Source organism: Ambystoma mexicanum, chromosome 4q, assembly GCF_040938575.1.
Source record: "Ambystoma mexicanum isolate Mex_15411 chromosome 4q, UKY_AmexF1_1, whole genome shotgun sequence".
Taxonomy (NCBI): domain Eukaryota; kingdom Metazoa; phylum Chordata; class Amphibia; order Caudata; family Ambystomatidae; genus Ambystoma; species Ambystoma mexicanum.
The window spans coordinates 969,578,964-969,605,082 of NC_090928.1; the positions used below are offsets into that span (position 1 = coordinate 969,578,964).

A 26,119-nucleotide genomic window follows, 5' to 3' on the forward strand; every position below is an offset into this window, starting at 1 on the left:
GAGGAAACGAGCAAACAAATTCCAGTTTCAGAAAAGCAGGCAAAGTAGCACAGGTGGCCAGCAAGGTAGTGACAAACCCACCAAGAGCCCTAGACGGAAGGGGAGAAGGACACTGCCCACAAACCTACAGAGTATAATCCAAGAGACTCTGGAAAATGTATGTAAGAAGCAAGGAAAAATAGAACTAGAAACGTTGACCCTTCTCCCCTGGCCCCCAAAACAGGAATGAAGGCGACCCGATTTATTCTGCATCGCAGTGTATAGCTAGCTCCTCTTCATCCACAGCTCCTGCTTACTTTGTGATGTCCACCATACAGGAGCTGCTTTTAAACTCCTGCTCACCAACTCTGCATTTTAAACCCTGTAACAGTTACCAGATTAGCAGCTATATTACAATGAGTATTTTCAGAATGTTGTCCCTGAGCGCAACATACAGAAGGCAATAGCGTGCTCCAATGCCATCTTCTAAGAGTTAGGGTCAGAGAGCTTAAAAGCAAAGATAAGGAGAGCCAAGATTAGAAACTACCAGTTAAGGACCTTCACTCACTATCCAACACAGCCGCCTGCACTACACAGAGGCCTACTCACACATTTCCTTTTCATCTTACACCTTTACTCTTTGTGGTACAAATAATTAGCAGGGACACATGCAAGCCCATTAACAAGAGCAGATGGTAAGAATCCATCATCCATTGACAGGTGACTGCAAGCAGTCGACCACCATCAACTACCTCAGAATACTCGCCCCAGCTCGGCCCTTCTACTCATCCTAAACAAAATACAACTTTGTTTCCTAGGAGCAGACTAACCTTTCTAGTTAGAAGAAAAGAAAAACTCGATAAAGCCCTTCAAGTAACTCAGAGGGCCCAGGGCCCTAACAAAGAGGAATGAAACTCAAATAAAGGGGCACGAGAATCCCAAACATCTAAAGGGGATATTAGAAACCAGGAGAAAGAGGAATACCTAAAAAGAGGTGGGGGGAGAAGGGATGAGAAACCTTGACCCTAGAACTGGGTTGAACTAAGAAGAGGAAAAGTCCCGAGAGGCGATTATAGACAGGACGCAGTTCTCCTAGCACAGACACCCGGCCGGGAGGCAGAGGCCGGACAGGACTGAAAACCGAAGACACACATTAGAAACATGTCAGCAGTCACTTGAATAGAACTATTGGTCCACATGGGACCACCAATACGTATTCCACTCAAGAGCGTGGAACAGGCCTGAAGTAGGGAGAAAATCATACCTTCCAAGTCAAATCCTTAATATCGGAAACAAACTAAAGATTACACAGGCTTGGGATGGAGTGGCATCTAAATTTGCACTTTACTATGAGGAAATCTTGGGGTTCATTGAAACCAACAAGAAGCCAGGTGGGAGAAGGACAAGAACAACATTTGTATTTGGTTTATATGAGCAATCTTAGCAATTCATTGGAACTGTGAAAGCAACAGAGAACCGGGAAACCAAGGGGGGCAATTCCAATAGACATGTTATGAGAGGGTAATGCACCAGCCAGCAAAAAGCAGACCAATTATTATTACTTTGTTTTCCTTTGTTTTCCTTTAACGGTCGGAAGGGGGCGGGTGGCAAGGGGGCTCGAGAGCCCAGTCGAGATAGCCAACCTTGAGCGAGCTCCAGCGTGACCCACGACAATCTGGTAAAAATCCTGCGGTACAGACGCCGTTTTGTTGCTGCAGCGCAGCTTGCCTCCATATAAATACATCAGGCTCTTTCTGAGCCCTTTTGCAGACCCGGTGTAGAACCCAGCTGTCTCCAGCACTGTACTACCGGTGTGTTGCGGTGCGCAGCCTCATGTTCTCCTTCAATAAACCTGTGCGCATGACGAGAGCCGCCAGGGGACGAGAGTGCGAGGTAGGATTGCACTGCGGTTCGGCGGGTGTCTGTGCGCTCGCTGAAATTCAGCAGATCAGCCGCTGTAGATCCGGGACATGGACAATCCTGATTATTCAGCTGGGGAGACAGGTTGTGCTGAGCCCCGGCAGGTGGAGCGTGGCTGGCATCGTAGCTCGTCAGAGCTTGGAGAGCTGCTGGCCTAGTTGGGCATGGAGGGGGACATGGCCATCTAGCTGGCGTTGTGGTGCGACATTGCAGCAGGAAGAAATTACTATTTTGTCATGCAGAATCCCCAGTCACTGATCCTTCCTGCCACAGAGTGAGTGGCCACTCTCGCTGGCTGGATGCTCTTTGCCCAAACACCCACCTGAAATTAACCTGCCTTGGGTGTCCCAAATTGGCGATTGCATGCGGGATCTGGGGTGGAGATTGCAACCCCCTCAGGATCCTGTGCCGCTTGCCATGACAGAAATTAGAAGAGTTTACCCCAGCGTGGTTTCCTCAGCTCCTTGTCCATTGCTGGTGTGTCTGGCTGCGGATTTCATTGCTATTAATGTCACTTGGTGATGGGCAGACTGGCGCAGCACCAGAACAAGTTGCACTTTGCGGTATCCGCACATAGTAAGAAGGTGAAAAGATCCGACCCCAAGGTAATAGACAGTCCGAATTTACATCTGGAGAATGCGCCTGAAGCCATGCAGGGCAGGACATGTCTGCCCAACTACAGACTGGAATCCAGGCGCCAGAAACCAAGCTGGACTCACTTACCTACAAAGTCAATCAAATGCAAATTAGGCTCAACAAACCTGGCGACAGACTGGATTAGGCAGAGAATCGCTCGTCTGTTGTGGAAGATGAATCCAGTTATCCTCAAGGGAAATCGTCAAACTACAGAAAGCGCTTCGGGAAGTATCTGCGAAGCAGAACGACCTTGAAACACGATCCCGGAGGAACAATCTCTAGATAATTGGAATTCCCGAATCGGATGCCTCCGGTCCCATAGAACTCCTTGTGGAAACTATCCTTCGAGAGGCTTTGGGACAGGATGGTCTTTCGCTGTCGAAAAGGCTCATCTCATTCCTAGCGGCAGAAAACCTGTTCCAGTAGACCCAACCCGGCCCAACATCGCCAGGCTGCTTAATTATCAGGACAGAGACCTTGCTTTGCGCAGCTCTAGGGAGCCTGGCGATCTCACATATAAAAGGAGTCCCAATACGCTTGTTCCCAGACTTCTCCAACAAGGTCCAAGCCTCTAGGAAAACATATCTGGACATTAGAAAAAGGTTTGCGCAAGCAGGGCCTCCAATATGCCATGCTCTTCCCCGCCAGACCTCGGGTGGAGTATAAAGGGCGGGCAATGTTTTTCAACTCCCCGGAGGAGGCCGTGGACCTCTGGTTCAAAATCCTCTAAGGGCGATAAACTAGTGGCTAGGCAGTGAAATCGGGCGTGGGAGGCAGTGGCTGATGTGGGACATTATTGCTCAAGCTTTAAGGGCTGCTGATGCCATGTTGAACTTTGTTGTTTGATAGCTTGTGGAGCTAGTGTGTGGCTGGGCCTCCATGTGGTCCTTCTGCAGCAACGCACTGGGGGTGTTTTATTAGGGGGGAATTTTCTTGGCATGTTGGGGTTGCAAGCAGGGGTTGTGGGGAAGGATGGGGATTGTGGTTTGCACTGAAACGGTTACTCATTTTTACACCCAACCTCTCCGATTCTGAAATTCAGTGGTAGGGTCTGACTGGATGGCCTTATTTGTGCAGCCCACTTGGGATGGCACGAATTGGGGATCAGTTCATGGGTGGGGTTTAAGCAGGCATTTGGGGGTTGCTGTCAGGGGGTGGGGGAGGTGGTTTTGGGGTCTGGCTTGAAGGGTTGATGTTTTTTGTTCTGTTGATTCAGGGAGCAGGATGCACTTGTATGGTCAGCATCACGGTGAGTAACTTGTCAAAATGTCCAGTAAAGCAGGTGCCCTCGGGGGGACCACGTTTCTTCTCACACACTCCCTCCTGTGTTAGGGATCCATGAAATGGGGCTTATAGACTCGCCTTGATCATTGCTTTGTGGGGGACCACATGGCTGGTAACAGGGTTAAATATATGACGTGGAATGTCCAAAGTCTCAATTGCCCCTCTAAAACTAGGAAACTATTGCTATATATGCAATGACATCACGTGGATGTAGCCTTCTTACAGGCAACGCATCCATCTCACACGGATGAAGCTAAATTTGCAAAAACCTTGGGGATCCCATAGATACTTCTCCTTTTCACACTGCTCCAGGGGGGGGACTGTACAGCTTTTCGAAGTATGCAGGGTTCCGCTTTTCTGATCTTGTACAAGACATGGGCAGGGAGGGCGTTGATCTCATTTGGGGTGGTGCAAGGCCAGGGTGTTACACTGGTCAATTACTACGGTGCCAATACGGATTCACTTGACGCATTGGGGATGAAGGAGACACCCACGGGAGGTACCCTGCCCACCTTGTCATTTGGGTGGGCGTCTTCATTACAGTTCTGAATCCTGACCTGGATAGATCAGGGTGGGGGTCTACCAAATCGGTCCCCAAGGCCACGCATAAAATCCAACAGATTTGCTCCACTAGTGAACTTGTTTATGTGTAGAGAGATCACCATTGTCTTGATAGAGGTTATATATTCAGGTCTACTGGACACAACCCTGCGACTAGACTGGATTACATATTGATATCACAAAGAGGTGTGGGCTGGGTAATGGAATGCACTATATTGGCCCATACTTTGTCAGATCATGCCCCTTTGGTTGCAGTGGTGGATATACCTGGCAGGCGGCACAAAGGCACCAGTTGGTTTCTTAAGAATGAGAGCCTTCTGGATGTGGTCTTCCGTGAATCGATTCACATACATATGTTTAGCTTTTTTCAGGATGTCGGGTCAGTGTCCCCCTGCTCAGTGATATGGGAGACCTTCCCCTCGAATGTGTAATATGAGGCATCAGCATTGGCAAGGAAGCAGGAATTCTTAGGCCCATTAGGGCTGAGTTGGCCGATTTTCGATCTGTGCTACAGAGTATTGAGTCAGATGCAGAGTTCCTTAAAAAGCCTGCGCTGCAAGTGCAATTTAATATGCAACTTGGGTGGTTCAGGGAGACTGGAGAGGGAGGTGAAGTTTGTACACAGGCAAACGTCGGTTTGCCAAGATAGTGATGGGCAGTTGCCGGGGAGGTTTTTGGCTCATGTGGCACGTGTTGAGAACCCTATGTCCCATATCACTGCTATTAGGAGCGAGGCTGGGAACTGAGTGCATACTGATGAGATTGCCAGGACCCTCGTGGAATTTTACAGCTCACTCTATTCTTCCAAAGTTGCAGTACACCAATCGGCAATAGAGAACTATCTGGATCAGGAAGGTCTGTACTGGTTTACTCAAGGTGAAAGGGACTAGCCGGGCAGCCCAATTTCCGCTCAGGAGGTACATAGTGCCATCAAGGCCCTTCCTTCGGGGAAGGGTCTGGGCGCTGATGGATACCCCACTGACTTTTATAAGGCCTTTGCAGCAATTCTGGTGCCCCACCTGTTGAATGTGTATCAGCGAGCATTGGCAGGCAGTAGTCTCAATGAGCCAATGCGGGAGGCTGTTGTGTTACTCTTGAAATCTGGGAAGGATGCAGAGGAATGTTTGTCATATAGACAGATTTCTTATAAACTTAGATAATAAAATATTGGCAATGATTCCTGCTAATAGACCTGCCCCACTAATGTCCAAGAGTATTAAGGAGGATCAGGCGGGCTTAATTCCTGGAAGGTCCACATCGTATGGATGGCTTTTTGGCCTGCTCTCAGCAGTAGACCGCCAGTCACCTGTAGCAGCAGCCCTTCTTGATGCCAAGACGGCCTTTGATTCAGTGGAGTGGCCCTTCTTGTTTACAGTGCTTTTTTGCCGAATGGGGGCAGGTGAGGAGTTTGTCTCGCTGGTGCCCTTGTTGTAAGAGTCTCCGGTGGTGTGTAACTGGGTGAACGGACGAATATCCGATTCCATTAAGATGGGGTGAGGAACTAGACAGGGATATCCCCTCTCCCCCTTTTGTTTGCCCTCACAATAGAGCCCTTGGCTGAGTTAATCAGGTCTCGGCATAACCACAGGGGCATAGGCTTTTTCACACATTGTTTGGTAATCTCATTATATGCGGGTGACATGATTTTGTCACTGACCCAAGGGTTCATTTGGCGCCTATTATGGAAGATGCTCTGGAGTTTGGGCAATTTTCTGGACTGTGTGCTAACCCCTCAAAGTAGTTTTGCTCCCTCTGACTGAGGGCTTGGTGAGGTATTTTGATGGCATGGGCTTTCATTGGCACTAAGAGTGGACTCGCTATCTGGGAGTTGAGATTGTGCGATCCCGCAAGATTCTCCATCAAAAGAATTATAGGGCTAAACTTGCTCAGGCGAGGTCTACGGTGGAGAGGTGGCGACATCTCCCATTATGGTTGTATGGGTTCATCTCTCTGATTAAAAAAATAACTATGCTCCCTAGATTCTTATATGCCGTGCCCAAGTCCTTTTTCACAGAGGTGAAATCTACGATTTCAGATTTGATTTTAACATTTATAACACGCATACCCAAAGGGTCCAGTCAGAACGGCATCTAGGCGCAGATGTAAATTAGAAACTAGTCATGACATAGTTAGGCTATCACTCGAAGCGTATATTGGTTGATAAAGACAAATCACACAAAAAGGTGAGTTTTTAAGTTTCTTCCTAAACATGAGTAAGGGCTCCATCTGGCGGAGGTACCTTGGTAGAGAATTCCGAGAACAGGGACCGAAAGAGCAGAAACCCCGCCAACCCATGTTGTCGTTTCGGCAAAAGGGACCCCAAAAAGGTTATATCCCGCAGAAATATGTCAGAGCCAGGCCATGAATACATTTAAATACCAGGCATAGTAATTGGAACACGATTTGCTGCTGAACCCAGGAGACAATTAATGTTTTTCTGATATTGAGAAACAGAGGACTTCCTTGGTAGTGTAAAGATCAGTCTGATTGCAGAGATCGGTGCAACCTGTAGTCTCTGCATTTGGAATTTCTGAGCACCCATAAGAAGGGCATTACAGTAGTCTAGTTTTGAGTTTATTAGCATACCAACCATTGTTGAACGGTCCTTCTCTAAAATAAAGGGCAATAAAGGCTTGATCAATTTCAGTTAATATACAGACTTGACCGTATGCTTACCATGCAGATTGTAGTCCATACTGGACTTCCAAATGCAGCCAAGAGTATTTACTTTGTCAGAGAACTTTGTAGGTGCGGACAAAGATGGACATGGAGTGGTTTGAATAAAGTTCACTACCTTTCGTTTAGAGCCGAAAACAATAACATCAGTTTTTGATGGATTTAATTGGAGTTTGTTATCCAGCATACAGATTTTTATTTTCTCTGCACATGATAGAACTCGGTCCATGACCTCCAATGGTTATTCAAGCAGTACATACATTTGAATGTCATCGGCATACGAGTGATATCACAAACCAAACTCAGAAAAGATGTTCGAAAGTGGGCAGAATGCAAACTCTGAACAACAACAGGGACAAAGAAGATCCCGGAGGCACCCAAAGTCCACAGGTAAAGAGTCAGAGAGGTATGGGGCAACTGTAACCTGTTGAGTACGGTTGGTCAGAAATTAAGCAAATAATTCCTAGGCTTCATCAGATACCTGTGCTACCGATGACAGTCTAGAAAAGTGAATCTCAAAGTCGACCGTATCGAAGTCCGCCGACAGGTCCAAGTCAGTTCGGTTGGAAGATACTTTCCACGAACGTGTTTATGTGTATTGCTAACACAGCATGTGGAAAAAGGACAAAGCGAAGGCTGAAGCGTGACTATTTTAGAAGACAGAAACGAGCTTCGCGCGCGACCAGCAATAAGAGCTACAGGCCAGAGGATGGACCAAGGGTCCAAAATGCATTGGCACTTGCAGCTTTGCTTGGCAAAGACTGAACTACAGTCCTAATGATTGGCAGCAACAATAAAGTTGCTGGCTTTTTTTATTTTTTTACTTTTATTTTTAAATAAACCAAAAAAAGTTTTGAACATTATTTGATGTTTTCAAGACTTTTATAGAAGCTGGTCTATACAAGATCCCAATCTACATTTAAATGTTCATCTAGTCGTTGAATTAGTTTAAGGGTGTGCAAACCCACACCAAAAAGGTGTTCTGACCTAGGTCCACATTGTTGTCAGCATACCGTTGACCCCATCGTCGGCAGCCTTCAGCAGATCGTCCCAGACCATTATAAGAGCCGTCTCGGTTCTGTGTCCTGGTCTAAAACCAGACTGATACGAGTCCAAAAGATAATGTTCCTCCAGAAAATGTTGCAGTTGAGTAGTTACAATCTTTACCAAGATTTTGGCATGCCATGAAAGGCCAGCAATTGGACGATAATGGGAAAGAAGTTTATGGTCCAATAGCAGCGGTGGGAAATATGATTTTTTTAGATCCGGCGGAACACAATACTGAGCAAGTGAAGCATTTCCCAGAGTTTGTACAACCTCACCAAGTTCACATGCATGTCGCTTAACTAAGTCAGCAGGAATAGGATCATATGTAAAATTGGTGGGACTCAGCTTACACAGTAGGTTAATGATGGCCACAGTTCTTACCGATGTGAAAATTAATTTAGGACAGATAACTTCCAAATCGAATTAAATATTATTACAAGTTCAATCAGGTTTAAGGACGATGGACTGAGTATTTAGCAGGGTAAACAGCCCCAAATACACTGGACTAAGCCAACTGCTCTGATTGAGAGAGGAGGGCTTGTGCTGCCGGATTTTGAGTCCTATTATATTGCGGCGCAGGTGTAGTTTTCGTCCTATTGGTTTTCCCCAATCCCGGATAGATTGCATGTTCAGATTGAAAGGGCCCTCATTGCTGGCACTCCTCAGGGCAGTGATATTGAATCTCTGTGCTGTATAGGCAGGACCAGTAATATGGTGGAGATCACATTTAAGGCCAGACAACGTATAGAACAAAAGTCGCGGCAGGATGTGCTCTATTCCCCCCCACCCCCTCCTGCCCGTGGTCCACATCCTTGGGATCCCGCTATCGAGCAAAAAGGTTTACACTGATTGTATGCATGTTGGGTTTCTCCTGTTGTCAAACCATCGTTTTCTCTGGGACAATGTCTCTCGCTTGAGGAGTTTAAAAGGCTGGGTCACCTCCGCAATGGATGGGTTTTTACATTTTAGGCTTTGGAACACGCTGAGGGATTTAAAAAAAAAAAAACAAGAACATGTTGATGAGATAAATAAAGAGCAGGTAAAATGAGGAAAACTATTAAAAAAAATAGTGGTAGGGTCAGGTAGATGGCAAAGGTTTTGGACAGAGCAGAACCAATTTATGCAAGACATCCTGGCGAGCACCTTTCATTTTGAGTTAGACAGGAACTAACTCTCCTAGCAATAGGGCTAAGTGAGGGATTTTCTTTTTCTTTAATAAAACCTAAAAGGTTTTGCAAACATGTCCAATTGTCAGCGTCTTCTCTGCTCCACCACACTACATACTATGCACCCACCAGATACTGGGCAGCCAATCAGAAGGCAGCAACACAAAACGAGTTACACTGACATGCAAAAGAAACGGTTTCAAACAGCAACAACACATCCATCTCAAGATTTGTAATCTTACAAAAGTCACAATTTGCACAATTCTCCTCGGCATTAAAAATACAATGAACTGTTCATTGCAAGTCACACGAACAACAGGCAATGACAAGGTTGGTTGAGGTCTATGTCACCCACATGAAAGCAAGCTCTTAGTGTGACTTTGCTCAAAGTTGGGGGTTGTTTGACGTTTGTGTCTCCTGTTTTTCATGGGCAACTACCCGATGAAAAACAGTTTCATTTGCATGTACTGCACATGCAGCGGTTCCCGATAATGATATGGGATCAGTGGTTTAGCTGGACCTAGGTTTATCATTCATCATCATTTGCATGGTGTCAGAAAAGTGTAAGATACTTCAAATCAGTTGACGGACTCCAATATGCATGCTTAGGCAATGCGGGATACTGGAGCACAAACATTTCCACTTCAGCCACCATGTTCTACAAACAGCTGGTGGGGGTAAAATCATGTTATCAACAGATCATATTAAGACAGTAACCTAGTCTTTTAATCCGGACTGCTGCCATGAGGGAGAGGGGCATCGAGAATTTAAGAAAATCAAATCTCTCCTAAATCTCTCCCAATAGGTGTAAATCTAGGTTTTCCTTGTTGGAGTATAATGGAAGGATTTTGGAAACCATGTCAATCAGCCATTGAGGATAAATTACAAGTTACTCACCGTAGTGACTAACCTAATCCATAGTCCCCTTCTCTCTATACTGCATTGGCGTCCCTCGCTAGGGACGGGAGACAGAACCTTTATCACCAGAAAATATCCCCTTTAAATTTAGAGATATGCAGAGGCGCAGCCCCGGGACTTGAGTCTGTCCACCGGTGCCAATCCTCAGTCCCCATTGATGCGTTAACAATATTACCATTGCCTAATTACACCAGTTTTATTAGGGGGGAGGATGGTGGGACGTATGGGGGGAAAAGGGTACTATAGACTAGGAGTACGTTAGTCACTACGGTGAGTAACTTATAATTACTCCTACGTCCCGTCCCCTTTCCTCCATACTGCATGGGCTATTACAACTGAATGTAACCCCAGGGTGGAGCAGTGACTCTCCTTAAGAAAACAAGTTCCTTAATACTGCCTGCCCGAATTCCGCATCTGACCTGGCGCCGGCATCCAAACAGTAATGCTTGCAAAAAGTAGAGGGAATGGCCCACATGGCCGCCCTGCTGATGACCTGCCACGGGACGTGGTTCTGGAACGCGAAAGCGTGGGTGTGCATGTTTGCCAGAAGTGGTTTGTGCTGCCCCTCATAGGCCTACTTAATGGCCGAAACCATCCACCCTGCTATGGTGGAAGCCGGATATCCTGGCCTTGACCCATCAAAGGTGATGGAGACTCAGATTTACGGAAGCTCTTGGTTCTGTCCAGATAGAACGTTAGCGCTCGTCTACCATCTAGACAGTGCATAACCCTCAGAGCATCGTCCTTGGGGTCTGCAAAGAAAGTCAATAGTAATATCTCCTCATTTAGGTGGAACGCAGAGAATGAAGACCGCCTTGCCCCTATGAAAGGTAGTGTATGGCTCAGAAGCCACCAGAGCTTGCATTTCGCTGACACAATGGGCAGACGTAAGACCCACCAAGAGGGCTGTCTTAATGGAGACTAGCCTGATGTCCGTGGACGCCATTCGCTGAAAGGATTGATGCGCCAAGGCTCCCAACACTATGTTGAGGTCCCACACAGGGTGTGGCCTCTTGATGGGCGGGTAGAGCCTGGTAAAGCCCGTCAGATGTCTTAACCACCGGATTGGCAGATGAGAAAACGTACTCCTCCAAGTTCCGTCAGGCTCCGATGGCAGCCAGATAGGTGCGGCATGTGTCTATTTGCACCCCCGAGTGTGCGAGTTGTGCCAAAAAAAAAAAATAGCACATCGTCCAATGTGAAAGTAAGAGGACTGACCTCCTTGGACTCAGCCCAGATGTCAAGGTTAGCCTGCGAGAGGCGCAGAAGCTTCAATGTGACCTGTTCAGGAACCACGCTGCAAGGGCCAACTTCTGCGGGGTGGATGACTATGCCCCCCTGCTGTGACAGATGAGCTGGGCCCAGAGGAACGTGCATTGGAGGTTGGTCCGACAGGCTGAGTAGCTCTGAAAATCATGGCCTCGCCGGCCACCACAGAACTATCAGAATGATACTGAGGTGCCAGGACTTATCTTGCAGATCACCCTGTGTACCAGTGGAGTGGGAGGGAAGGCAAAGGAGTTCATGCTGTTCCACTGTATCTGTAACACATCGCCCGTAAGCCTTAGGGCACTTCCTGTTGTACTAGGTGGTGAAAAAGGTCCACCTGAGGCTGACCCCATCTGTTGAAGATCCCCCTGAAGGACCTGCTCATTCAATTGCCATTCGTAATTGTCCACTCCCAGCCCGCTGAGCCTGTCCGCCTCAAGGTTCGACTCCCACGGGAGGTGGATCGCTGTCAAGTGAATGTTGTTCGCATGAGCCCATTCCCAGATGCTGACTGCCATGGGGCATAGAGGATGGTGCCACCCAGATTGTTGATATACATGCTGGTGGAGTCTTGCCGCTGATGAGGGGCAGGAAGGCCTTGAGAGCCAGCCAAATGGCCTTCAGCTCTAGCCAATTGATATGAGCCTCTTGTTCCTGAAGAGACCAAACTCCATGGACACTGTGGTTGTCCAGAATAGCTCCCCAGCCCTCCAGGGACGAGTCTGTGGTGATGGTAACCTGTGGTGCAGGTTGACTGAAGGGCCTGTCTATCCTCAAGTTGACAAGATCCTGGGGGCGAAAAGGAGAAATGCTGACAAGTTCTGATTGGGAACCCCGCTCCGGACTCCATAAGGCTGCGGAGTGCAGCTGTAATCTCGTTTCTAGCCTTGTGTAAGGTACTGCCAGAAGACACGCCGCCATGATACCCAAGAGGTGCTGGTACCACTACACTGATGTCTCCTCTCTGTTGGGAAAAAGAGTCATAGCCCTCTTTATGGCGATTATCTTGTCCTCCGAGGGAAAGACATGATACCCAGGACTCTGCGCCGGCTCGAGCTGGGACTTCTTGAGATGGATGGAAAATACCAATTCGTGTAGCGTATTCATGAGGATGGAGGAGGTGTGCTGGACCGCCTCCTGGGATCTCGCCCCTACGAGCCAATAGGCTAGATACGGTTAAACATGGTGCCCTTGAGCTCTGAGGAGGGCCGCCACTGCATTCATAGGCCTGGTAAAGACCCTGGGGGCTGAATTGAGGCCAAATGGTAAAACCTTGTATTGGAAGTGGAAGTCCATGATCCTGAACCTCAGGAAGGACCGATGGGGCTGCCAAATCAGGACGTGTAAATAAGCTTCCTTCAGATCCAGGGAGCACATCCAATATCCCATGCAGTGTCTCCGCAATAAGCGCTGGGGTAACCATCTTGAACTTTTGAAGTGGGAGGGAAAGGTTCAGGGTGGATAGGTCCAACACAACTCTCAGGCCAGCCTGGTTCTTCTTGTGTATGGCGAAAATTCTGCAGTAGAAGCCCATGTCCCACTGGGAGGCTGTGACTTCTTCCACTGCTGGACTTTGGACAAGTGAGCAAATCTCTGCCAACAGAGTTGTTGTCCCAATCTGTGGGAGTGGAGGAGGGGAGGGGAAGGGAGGAGAGTGAGGGAATGGTATCGGTAGCCCGTGGACACTACTGATAGGACCCAGGGGTCCACGAACCTCGTGCACCAATGCTGTGTGTGAAGGGCAAGCCTTCCCCCCATCAGAGACATGTGGACCCAGAGGGGAGTGTCGTACCTTTTTTCCCTCTGAGGCTGGGGCAGAGGAGGGGGGACTAAAAGAAGCCCTTATTCCCCACCTAGTGCTGTTTGCGGCGGTGTTGACTTGGAGACCGGTCCGGCTGCCAGGACCATCATCCTGGAAGTCCTGGAACCAGCCGAAGGCCCGCACCTTGTCAGAACTCTGGTGCGTCTGGCTGTACGCCTTGGGCGTGGACTTTGTGAGGATATAGAAGGAAAGGGAACTGTTTATATCAAGCTCCTCATCAGTGGTGGAATGAAAGGGGTCACTACCCTCGAACAGAAGGTCCAATATGTGTTCCTGGACGTCCAGGTTGTATTTGGTAGCCCATAGCCAGACAGTCCTTCTCATATCCATGGCGAAGCAGATGGCACTGTCTGAGGTGTCTATATGCACCACTGTGGACTCTATAATGTCTTGATCCACCATCTTTGCTTCTCCTAGCCCCGCCTTGAAACGTGCCCGACTGGGCACCGGAAGTTCCGGAAGGAAGTCGGCTATTTCCTGCCAAAGCCTCTGGTTAAGGGCTGCGTGCATGGCATCCACATTAGACTGACAAAGGTGCCATACGCCTCTAAAATCGTCTCCTCCTTGCCTAGCGCGCAGAGGACTAGGTGGCCGAAGAGGACTGCGGCTTCAAGTAGATAAGATCCTGCAGCAATCACAGAGGAGTGTGGTTGTGGGTGCGCAGAGAGCAAGAGTGTATCCCCCCCCTCCAGCTGCCTGTACTTGGTGTTGAGGCGCCAGTTCATGGGCTGCAGCAAATATGGTTTAAAGGCATGGTCTAGTAAAAATTGTTATTGTCCCTACGGGTCGGCCATGTTTTTTTAAGCCTAAGTGGCTCGATTTTAGAAAACTTTCCTATGGACCTTACCCGAGTTTTCCTCCATTGAACGCATGCGAAAACAAGCACCAGGGAGCCGCCATTTTCTGATAATCCTATCTTTTCCCCGATCACCCTGGCTGACCTGCTTTTGCGGCACTAAATCAATTCCCCCGTCCCTGAGCCTGTCATCAGCAGACTCGTACCGCCCATTTCCCAACGCCAAAGCACGTCTCGCGTTAACATTCGCTGCGCTTCAGCTAATGACGTGTCGCCATGGAAATGGCAGGACGCCTCGCTCCTCAATAAGTATAAACAGACCGTTTCACAACACACAGCAGCCGATTTTCGATTCCATTCCTCTCTCTGTGTTACTTTGAGTATTCTGTAACTCGTTTCAGTGCTCTGGTCAGCTACCTTCGCCGCTTGTAGCCCGTGTGAACAGATACCAGTACCACCGCTATAAATTAATTTAGTTTGTTTAACACACAATGGCTACAATAATGCCCTACATGTACGAGCCCGAGTATACCGAGGAGGAACTACTGGAAAGGGAAGCACGCGAAAACGATGGGGATTCGGACGGCAGTTGGCAGGACGAATCAACAGATGAAGAGCCTGGGCCTAGTCGAATGGACGGCGTCTCCACCTGGTGCACATGCAATCGGTGTAAGCTAATGCCAACCGAGGACGAGAACTGCTGCTGCCGAGAAAACTCGGGATGCCTGGCCTACATTTCGGAAGTCGAGCCACGACCGCAATGCATCACCGAGCTGCCAGACTTCAGAGCAGCCTGCCTCACACGGGCCGTGTTGAGAATAATGATGGTGCTTATGCACGAACTTCGAGCAACTGTTCGTCCTCGTAATCCGAGTATCGAGTAAGTATACTCTGCTTGTCATGCCACTCCTATTTCATGGTCTTCTACTATATCCAAAATTATATCTACATATCATTGTAACGCATGTAAGTCGTTGAATAGTGTGCATTGTCTAGATAGCATTTGTCCGTGTAAAATGCCATTAGTTACAAGAATTGTCATTGACAACAAACGTTTATTGAACCTATCTTGGTCATTTAAAAACAGTTTGTTTCATTCCTTTTCACAGGTGGTACAGGCTGGTGGCATATCGTTCCTTTACATGGTGGCTTCACGGGAGGCTTGGACACCGCGTTCGAAGAGTGATACCCGCCTGTGCCGTTCGTGCCATTAGAGAAACGTTCCCGAGTGACAGCGGTCAGTACAGGGGATTTTCTCTCGCTGTGCTGCAACCTGACCTGTATAATCTTTAAAGTCTTGTATTTTTGTGTCATGAAAATAAGATACAAAATAAAACACCACATATATTTTAACAACGGTTGTCTCGATTTTTTAAATGAATCAAGTGTCTCTCCATTCAAGGATGGACGTCAGACATCTGTGCTCCGAATGGGTGAAGGTATGGTTGCTGTGAAGCAGGGTGGTCAGTATCTATCTAAGCTAACATAACATATTCTCGATAATGCATGCACTAAAACACAAGTCTTTCAGTAGGTTATGTCTCTATAAAAGTCACACATATATCTATACTAACATTTACCATTGGATTATACAGTCTTGACCACTATAATACACCGGTTGAAGTGTGGGTCTGTGCTCACAAGAATCTCCGGTATGTGGCATTTGTTAATGATAAGCAACGATATACTGATGCGCGCTGGCATGGGGGGGCTGTGACGGGCGCGAACGGCCAAGGTGCCAAACTGCATGTACACTCCAAAAGGTGTCCCACGCCAAGGGGCCCATCGGTCACATGGCCTCCTCAGACCCCGTGTCTCCAGGCAGGCCTCCCCTGAGGCAGGCCGCCCCCCTGCAATCCACATAAGTGTGTCTCCATTCAGCAGTCTTCCTGTGCCTTATCTGCACGCCCCAGGCCCATCCATCCCACCCCCCTGTATCAAAGGCGGTTCACACCCGGGGATGAGCGCTGGCATGGGGGGCTGTCAGGGGCGCGAAAGGCCAAGGTGCCAAACTGCATGTACACTTCAAAAGGTGTCCCACGCCAAGGGGCCATCGGTCACATGGCCTCCTCAGACCCCGTGTCTCCAGGCAGGCCTCCCCTGAGGCAGGCCGCCCCCCTAATACCACGACATACATATGTCATTCATTCACAAACACACCCCAGTTTCTAATACTTTAAAAACCACTCGATATGTCTCATGAGAACATCTTTGTGCTTTGCAAGTCAACTCTTGAACGTGCTACCTGGGAACCACCGAGATCTATGCTAATCTGCTCGTCGTCGTGCTATCCGTGAACTTCTGTGACCGCTTCGAGCATACCCATCAGTGCGCTACCTGTGGCCATCCACCTATTCTGCCGCAACATACTGCTCTGCTTGCTGAATCCAACTGTTTGTTGGTCAAGGTAAGGCCATGTATCCTGGTCATATTTCGCAGATTTTTAAATTTCTATCTATTTTCGAGTAGAGTACACAATAGTGCTATGTTCATTGGTCTCATTGCTATTGACTTGAGTTTCCATTGCTATGCTATCAATAGATCTATTTATTTTCATCTGACTATTGTGATTGAATTGCATCCTTCAGGAGTCCAGTCAATAATGTTAGCATGTTTCCTTCTCGTGCAAGACAGAACATCCAAGGGACGAGTCACATGTTCAGATTTCAGTCACATCAATTATACATTTCTGCAACTTATGCAAATACTAAGCCGCACATAATTAACTGGTATTGTTCCTGCGACCAAAACAAATCTTGCATTGATCATTGTATGATTCATTTACTTTTGTATCAAATCTTTACTCTTGAAGATTGTATAATAATGTCGATATTTACTTTTCAGATTTATCAACAATGCCTGTCTGTTCGATTAGCGTTTGCCCTTCGAAGACCCATGCGAAATCTGAAGGAACTACAATGCATGTATTCCCGAAAACTGTTGATCGAATAAGAGAATGGGTCAGACATTGCGGATATCCACTGGATGAGCTGGAAAGTAGAGTCCAACTAGTCTTAGAGGACAAGAGGGGTGATCGATACCGCATCTGCAGCCGGCACTTTTCCTTGGACATGTACACAACATCTTGGGTAACAAAGAAGAATAAACGGCGAACGACACGGAAATTGCGCGAAAATGCTATTCCCACTCTATTCGTCCACATTCCGCCACCGGTGAGTCAAGTGTCCGGATTTAGCTTTCGGCCTTGGGGTAGTGTGTAGCCGAATGGATTAATAGATATTGTAGGTGTTCTATCCCTTGTAATAATTTCGATATTGATATGAGTGTATAGTTTTTTTGAATAATGACATTTATCAATATATTCTTTTTCGATTTCATAACCCACAAACGCAATGTATATATATATATGGGGACAGGGAACTGTGCTGTATTGAGCATTTTTCAAGTATTCTGTCGGCTTACATGGCTATTTTTAATATTGGCATTTCATTATCAATCATTAATTGACCTTTACAACTTCTTGACTATCCCTTGAATCTGAAGCAAGAACATTCTACATCCTTGACGTGGTCGCAGTTATCAACCACTTCTAGCGCGTATCAGGTAATCTTACTAGGCTAATCCGCTACATACTTGTTTTATGCATGTCAAGTAATAGTTTTATTCTATCGTGTAATTATTTTATCGAATGTTTGGTTAGTGCTTTCCAATTGATATACACCTTAGTTATCGTCCACTGGTGTTTGTTTTCAGTTATAATTAGTGTTATCCATACTAATGCAAGCACTGTCTTTCAGGGAGATGCTGAAGCGTCCGCCACATCTACAACATTTCTAGATGTTTTTCTACAGCAGGAGGTATGGATACTGACAGCTCCATCGAGCGTCATCATCAGAGCTGGAATTCTTGTCGTTTGATTGCTCTACACAATGTTTCATTCGTGGTTAGCCGTTGATATGTACCTGTGCTGTCGACCCCAGGTGTGTGTTATGTTTTCACAATTGTAATCCTCACTAATGCAAGTACTATGTTTTAGGCAGTTGATGGAGCGTCAACCCCTGCACTTGATGCAGAGCCTGACATTCAAGTATACGAATCGGCGCAACAGCTTTCGGAAGTGCGCACTACATTTGCAACATCCATAGATATTCTTCAGCAGCACGAGGTATGGATAATGACAGCTCCATCATGCATGATCATATAACGTGATTACATTTGCTATACTTTCTTCCCTATTAACGCAAGTGCTGTTTCAGGGAGACGACGAAGCTTCCACCACAATCAGAACATCTCATTTAGATGATGCAGATGTAAATGAATCGTTGAAATAAGTCGATGAAATGTGATCATATTTGGATTTTCCTTGATTCTTTTGGACAATGCATCATTTGCGGTTATCTCTTTATATGTACCTGTGCCGTCGACCCCAAGTGTGTGTTGTGTTTCCAATATTGAAAAGCATACTAATGCAAGTACTGTGTTTCAGGGAGATGCGGATGCCTCCTCTCCAATACATCCATTCATGGCAGTCCATGCAGAGCCAGAGGTATGGATACTGACAGTTCCATCGAAATAGATGATCACTGGTCGAATACTTGTTGCACACAAGGTTTAAATCGTATTTGGCTATTGAGATGTACCTGTGTGTTCGTCCTCACGTGTGTTTTATGCTAACAATATTTTGATACATAGTAATGAAAGTACTATGTTTCAGGGAGACGATGGAGCCTCAGTCCTGGCTGTCTATGCGGATACAGAAAATATAGTCGTTGCAGCGCAAGAGGAAGGGAGGACATGCGGAAACGAATCGGAGCTACAGCGTGCAGATGTTGAAGGTCCAGTCAAAAAAGTTGCAAAGAAAAAAAAACAAAAAAAAGGTTAGTTACAAACAGTTCATAACTTTAAAAAAATGTTTGTGCTGGGGACTATTTTATGTTTTTTTCCAGTCAATTCTACTACACTCCATCTTGTGTTTAAACTGAACATCCCTTTTCAAATCTCTCCTCCAGTTACCCGTGGGTGTCAGAACTATACATACACAGACAGTGAAGCGAATGAGAGATGTGGCTTGCCAGACCGTGTACACTATGGAGGAACTATTAATTGAGGCGAGACGTGTTCAGGCTCGAGATGCTCATGTCCAATGGCCAGAACATGAATTAATTGCGTTTGGAGACTACAGCAAAGTTGCATTGGACCATAGCTACAGTGCGACCGCACCACCACAAGAAGATGTTATTGAATGTATTGAAGATAGCTCTGAAGTAGTTGCAGATCAATTTACACAATCTACACCCGCCAAAAATTTGCCACCAAAAAACCTGTCGACATTGTTGTGTTCTCCCATCAATGTCGAAGTAATAGTTGTTGAAATGACAGAATGAACCAGCCGCAGCATCCATAGACGCATCAGAACTTGATATCAGCGATATTACTTACCAATGTGTTGAAATCTCCACAACGTCAAAGGCCGAAACAACGTTGACGCAGGATGACAGTCTAATGAAAGAGAGCAAATACATTGTATTCGACAGTTGTTTGATGGAAATTATAAGTATGCTGAAATGTGTGCATTCCATTAGAGGGAAAGTATGTGGGAAGCCATTGATTAATGTGACTCGTCAAATAAAAGGCAGTAACGTCAAAATAAATGCCGCCTGTAGATTAAATCATAGGTTCTCATGGTCTGCACAACCGATGCTGGGGAAACTGCCAGCAGGCAATCTACTGTGTGCAGCTGCATCACTTTTTAGTGGCTCCAGTTTTAGAAAGTTAGAGGCTTTCTTTCAGTTTGTGGGACTCCATTTCATTTCTAAAGCGCTGTACTACACATACCAACGTGATTATCTGTTTCCAGCCATTAGTGATGCTTGGAAAATTGAAAAATTGTCTCTAGCAAGTACATTCGAAGGCAAACGATTCAGGCTAGCCGGCGATAGACAGTGCGACAGCCCTAGATTTTCTGCCAAGTACTGCACCTACCACTTTTAGGACATAGATAGTAAGAAAATTGTGAGTTCGGTGGTCGTGCAGGTAACACAATGTACATCCTCAGTGGCCATGGAGAAACTAGGTTTTATAAAATCAGTTGAATATCTACAATCGAGGGAAATGCACATCGACCCCATAGCCACGGATAGACACGTTTCAATTGCCAAGACAATGAGAGAGCAGTTCCCACATATTAAACATCAATTTAACGTATGGCATCTTGCTAAATCAATCAATAAGAAAATCTCGGCTGCAGGTAAAAAAAAAAAAAAAGGTTTTGAAAGTATTTTGCAGTGGTCACATTCTATCACCAACCATCTTTGGTGGAGCTCAAAAACTTTTGAGGGGTCAGTGGAAATACTACTTCACCGCTAGACAGCAAATGAACATTTCCACCAATGTGAACATGGCCCTTTGTCCCCAGAGGAGGCACGGAAGAAGAAGTGGTTGATTCCATCTTCACCGACACACAAAGCCATTGAGAAGATTGTTTGACAAAACTCAATCAAGAGATTTGAGAGGACTGACAGGATTCTGTCACACAGGAGATTTGGAGGTGTTCCACAATATGTGCCTAAAGTACAGGCCAAAGCGCTTGCATTTTAGCTTTCGGGGCATGAAACATCGCACTCTACTAGCGGTCTTGGCCCATAACAGCAATGTCGGACGTGAACAATCTAGGACTAGGGGTAAAGTAAGGATGCCTCGCTACACTAGGGCGTTTTCAAAACGAAGTAAGCAATGGGTGATGAAACCAGTCTATGATGAAATGCAGTTCGACTTTGTGAAAGGCCTTATTGTTGCTGTGTTAGAGAAGCACAGATATGGAATTTTGGACGTTTCAGTGCAGAGCAGTGATCCATTGCCACCGAACATTGCGACTGTGCCATGCCCACCCGAAGCACAGCTGATTGTGAAGTACAAATCCCGGTTTAAATAATTGCAATACGATTGTCTTTTTGTAAATAAATGTTATTGTACAGTGTACCTGTAACCCTAACCCCTACCTTCACCATCATGGGTGGCGATCAAGCTGGGTGTCATCTTTGAATTCTCTCTATTCACCTCATATATGTGTATGTATATATTTTTCTCATGTCTCATCTCATGTAAATGTAAATGCTGCGCACTGTTAACGGAGTGGAGGCTTGCGTATTGCAAATAATAAAACAAACAATAAATCTCACTTTTAACTCAACTCCTGTGGTACTTTATACTTTCCCTGACCTTCCGCCAAAAATTAAATGTCTCAATTTGGGCTGCGAAGCTCGCAGACAACGGGGACAAAATTGGGGCACTTAGAACGCGCCAGCCAAGCGGCCCGTGGCATTTGGGAGAGAAGCCAGTTCGCATTTGCACATTGAGGCGCACTACATAGACGGATTCTAAACTTCAAGTTCTCACAGATGCCTATACTACGTGATGTTGCAAATAAAGAATGCGAAGGACAGCGCCCAGATGAGGCCCACAAGTCGCACTGGAAGTATAAGGGTCTATTGTTTTTTGACCTTGAGACAGGGACCATGCCGAAAGAACTAGATTTGAAGGGAGTGCGCAATAACGTAAGACGATAAGGCAGAAAATTCAGAAACTAGACCGAGTTTCATTTTAGTTCAGTTTACGAAAAATCATTGTCAAGAGCACGGTCCGTTTTACAGACTGCATTACGAAGAGACACAATGGAAATTTCAAATATAATGTAAGTAAATCTTTACACGCTTTTATACCGGATTGAAGATTTAATGAATGGATGCATGAATAAATGAATGAATGAAGCGCTAGGAAAAGCAAGTAAAACTGTTCGTAGTGGGCACATGGGCATGCAGGTGCACTGGTCTCACCGATCTCGGTCCTTGGCCCAGCCACTTTTCCCTGCACTGCCTACCTGCACTATGGGACTGTCTCTGTATCCTTCAGCCCCTTCTCCCGGCATTTACTTTGCACTTGCCACCAGCTGGCCCTATTATTTAATTTGTATTCAACTAACCATGTACAGCCCTTCCCCATGCGCGATCAGAAAGACACCTGGCCTAGTAGGATCGTTGTCTGTCTGCCCTTGTTCCCCACCTGCCTCGTCACGCCTAGAAACACTTGAGTACAGGCACGTTACAAATGCCATATCATATATCATATCATTCCTCACGCATGCAGACTGTCGTTTATCATTGTGTGTTTGCCTCGATTTATCTCGTTACTTTTCGCATTGATTTTAGAGCCGAACATACTCCATTGAACTATCCTTGCAAGCAAATAGTTTCTGATCAGCCGTAATAAATAAAATGAGTAATATTAATGAAGTTCGGCTAGCGAGACTAATTATCATTTTTTTGTTTTCATAACAGGTATTTGATCCCTTTCTGCCACTGCCACCTGTTTGAGACACCGGCGGATGGATTCCTCAGCAGACACCTGCAGCTTCGTGTCAACAACTGGAGCACGATCACCATATTATGGGACGATCGCCAAGGGCCCACATGCCCTTACGCTGTACTAGTGGCTAGAAGCAACATATCAACCTTTACGCTGGCCTAGTGCCTACTTGATGGAACAGCCTTGCGGTTCACCGTGCTTCCAAAGTGATTCTTTTTATGAAAATGAACACCCTGTGTACCATAAAGGAACAGCGCGTGACTCAAGATGAAACGGAACAGTTATTGCGGATACAGATAAAAGAAAATAAATGGCTTCCGGAGTTCATATGTCAATTGCTGAATATTCTCTAAACATTTAATGTCAAATAAACGTACTTTACCAAAAGTACCGTGTTGCTGTTTCATTTTAAAGTACAGTTTCATATTCCGAATTGTGGCGCGCTGTGTTGTGAGTTGATCTGCGTTGGTTTCCGGGTTCTGTGTGGAGTCGCGCAGAAGACGACTGGGCGCGTTTGCCTACGCAGCACAGTAACGTCACGGGGAGAGGCGGGGAATATGAATGTTTTGATAATGTCAGGCTCAGGGGCGGGGGAATCGATTTAGTGCCGCAAAAGCAGGTCAGCCAGGGTTATCGGGGGAAAAGATAGGATTATCAGAAAATGGCGGTCCCTGGTGCTTGTTTTCGCGTGCGTTCAACGGACGAAAACTCGGGTAAGGTCCATAGGAAAGTTTTCTAAAATCGAGCCACTAAGGCTTAAAAAAACATGGCCGACCCGTAGGGACAATAAAACATTTTACTAGACCATGCCTTTAAGCCAGCCCTTGTTGGCCAAGGCTACAAAGTCTTTTCGCATCGGAATCCCTGTTCTAGCCGCGGTGCATAGAGTGAGGATCTCCGCCAGGATACCCGCCCCCACTGTTAGACCTCAAGTTGTGGAAGGCCCAAGTACTCGGCTAGGCCTGCGAGCCGGTCATGGAACGCCTCGGCCGTTGAGTGTTGGGGTCCTCCTCCTCATTAGTGTCCACCAAGGTGTCCTGCTGGTCCGGAGCGGGTGGAGGAGTACTGGGTGCCGAGGGCTGAGATGTGCTGACCGGAGCCTGAGGCTGGAAGTGGTATCACTTGGGGAACTGGAGGCACAGGCACCAGCTCTGTGGTTTATGGAGCTGGCAGCTGGGGCTGCGCTGGGACCAGAGGTGCCAAAGCCACAGGCAGGTTGAGTGGAGGCAGCATGTCCTTCATCGCATCCCGAAGGATGGCTCCTATATGCGGGGATCCCATAAGCATCAGGAATGTCTCAAAAAACCTGTCTACACAGGACGGTGGGGCGCTAAGTGGCCTGGGTGGAAGAGCAGGACTCTGAGGCTGCTGAGGCCTGGGCATACTCTGCCCCATCTGCTGGGTGCATCTACCCTGCGATGTTGAAGGATATACTGAAGGCCACGTACCTGGTGAAAGACCAGTCCCACCTTGAAACTCGTTCTACCACCTGCTCCGTGAAGGGTGGTGGTGTTGGACGAGCGGCCATCTTTTGTCGAGCTGCATGCCAGGTGCCTGTGTTGTGGTGCTTGCTGCGTCGGGCCCAGCCTCCTCCAGTACTCTTGGTGTATGAGGCCTACACTGCACCTCAGGCCGGGGCCTGGTAAGCGCCCTGCCCTCGGCTGTGTCGGCGGTAGTGCTGCATACAGGCACCCCCTCAGACATTTGTCTGTTAGTAGGGCATAGCCCCTCAGGTCAAGAACCGGTAAAAGAACCTTGCGGCCCCTTAGCAGCCTCACCAGTAGAATACCGAGAACCCCTCGGCCGGGCGACCAGTAGCTGACAGAACCTCGGTACCTGTACTGATGAAAAGAGAGGCCCTACCTTGGGCCGTGACTTGTGTCTGACAAAGTTCTTCAAGTCGTCTGGAGGTGATCGTTAGAAGAACTCTCTCCAATAAGCTAACCTGTTCTTCAGAGCGTGCGGGGTAAGCGCGTTGCACGTGGTCGGGGCCAAGGCAGCGGAAGCAAAGTGCGCGGGGGTCGGACGTGGGGGGTGGTGGAGGAGGGAGGAAAGAGCCCGTCACAGGCTGGGCACCTTCTGAAGCCCAAGGGTGTCGACATGCGCCGGGGGGAGAGCAGCGTGGCACCAGAGGTCAAGAGACAACAAGACAGTATCTGGGGAAGAGCATGTGGAATTACAAGGCCAAAGTTAAACATTTGTACACACTTATAAAAAAAATATTCCCATTAGGAATTGGACTGATTTTAGTCCAACTTCAAAAAATAGGAAGTAAAACACTTCTTCTTCCGAATCTCATCTGGAGCACTGGTTTCAAGTAAAGGTGCAGAGGCATTGGGATGGAAATTGCTAAGGGGCAGAAGCTCCCAAGAGGGAGAAGTAGGGTTGAGGCGACATGAAAAACAACTGTTAGAGCATTGGATGGGTTCTAAGGCCCAGACTATCGCAGTATGGCAGTCAGGATGGACATAAAGAGATGGGATCAGGTGGTCTACAAGAACAGGGGTTTGTATGTTTATTGATTTATAAAGCGCACCACACCCTGGGGTATCTGGGTGCATTACACATAGTTTTGTTGGTTACATTGCATAGATAAATAAATTACAGGTGATAAAATGCAATACACAAATGTACACTACAATACATTACAATAACATTTTCTGCAGCTTGGGAACCAATACATTACAGTGTCAAGGCAGGTATGGTGTGGTGTTCTGCGGGCAAGGAAGCAGGTGCATTGCAAGGACGCATCAGGTATAGCATCAGAAAAGTGTGAGACACAGTAGGTTAGATATCATTTTTTGAGGTAGGTTAGACATCATTCATAACGAACCAGATTTGTTTGTTTTTTTCCTAAAGCTTTGGAAGGTCTGATCAGTTCGCAGATGCAGAGGGAGGGCATTCCAGAATTGAGCGGCCTGAGCAGGGAAGCATTTACCGCCAGCCCTTTTCAAGTTGAATCTGGGAGCTAGGATGCAGTAGGAGTTATCTGCCCTTGTCAGCCTTAGTGAAGTTCTTGTAATGTTTTTTCCTCTTAGATGCTGCATTGTTGGGGCATTTATGTGTAAAGGAAACTATTTTGAATTGCATCCTGTCCTTGTTGGAAAGCCATTTGTGCCTTCTTCTAGCCTCCGAAATGTTTTCTCTCCTCGGGATGCTTAGTGCTGTTCTGAGAGCATTATTTTGTAATATTTGGAGTTTGTTTGTGATACTTTTCTAGCTCCTGCATAGAGGGCATTGCAATAATCGAGTTTAGAGAGGATTAAGGCTTTCGATAATGTGGTACAACTCTTTGTAGATGAGTATGTTTGCAAGCATGAATCAGCTTGCAAGTGTACGCTGTTGCAGAGGCCATCACATTAACTTGTTTGCCCATGTTTAGGGTAGAATCTAAATAGAATCCTAACGTTTTAGTTTCCTTAGCAACTTTGATGACAATGCCGTTGATATTGAATGAGAAGTATTGATCGTCAAGTTTATTGAGGTTAGTTTGGGCTCCTAGGATCAGGATCTCCGCCTTATTCAAGCAGAAGCTATGGAAAGCCATCCATGCCTGAATGATTAGATACATTTTGTTGACTAAGGCAAGGTCTGTGTCGTAGTTGCCCGAGAGAGGTAGGAGTTTCTGGGCGTTATCAGCATAGTTAGTGTAGATGACACCCAGAGGATCCAGGTCGTCAAAGAAGGGCTTCGCAAATACATTATACATGATCAGTGAGATGC

At 46.7% G+C, this 26,119-nt stretch overlaps 1 protein-coding gene across 1 annotated transcript in view; it reads right to left on the reverse strand.

The window, feature by feature from the left end:
* Window positions 1–26,119, reverse strand: part of LPGAT1 (lysophosphatidylglycerol acyltransferase 1) — a 784,790-nt gene that overhangs the window by 641,927 nt on the left and 116,744 nt on the right. The gene's annotated exons all lie outside the window — the stretch shown is intronic.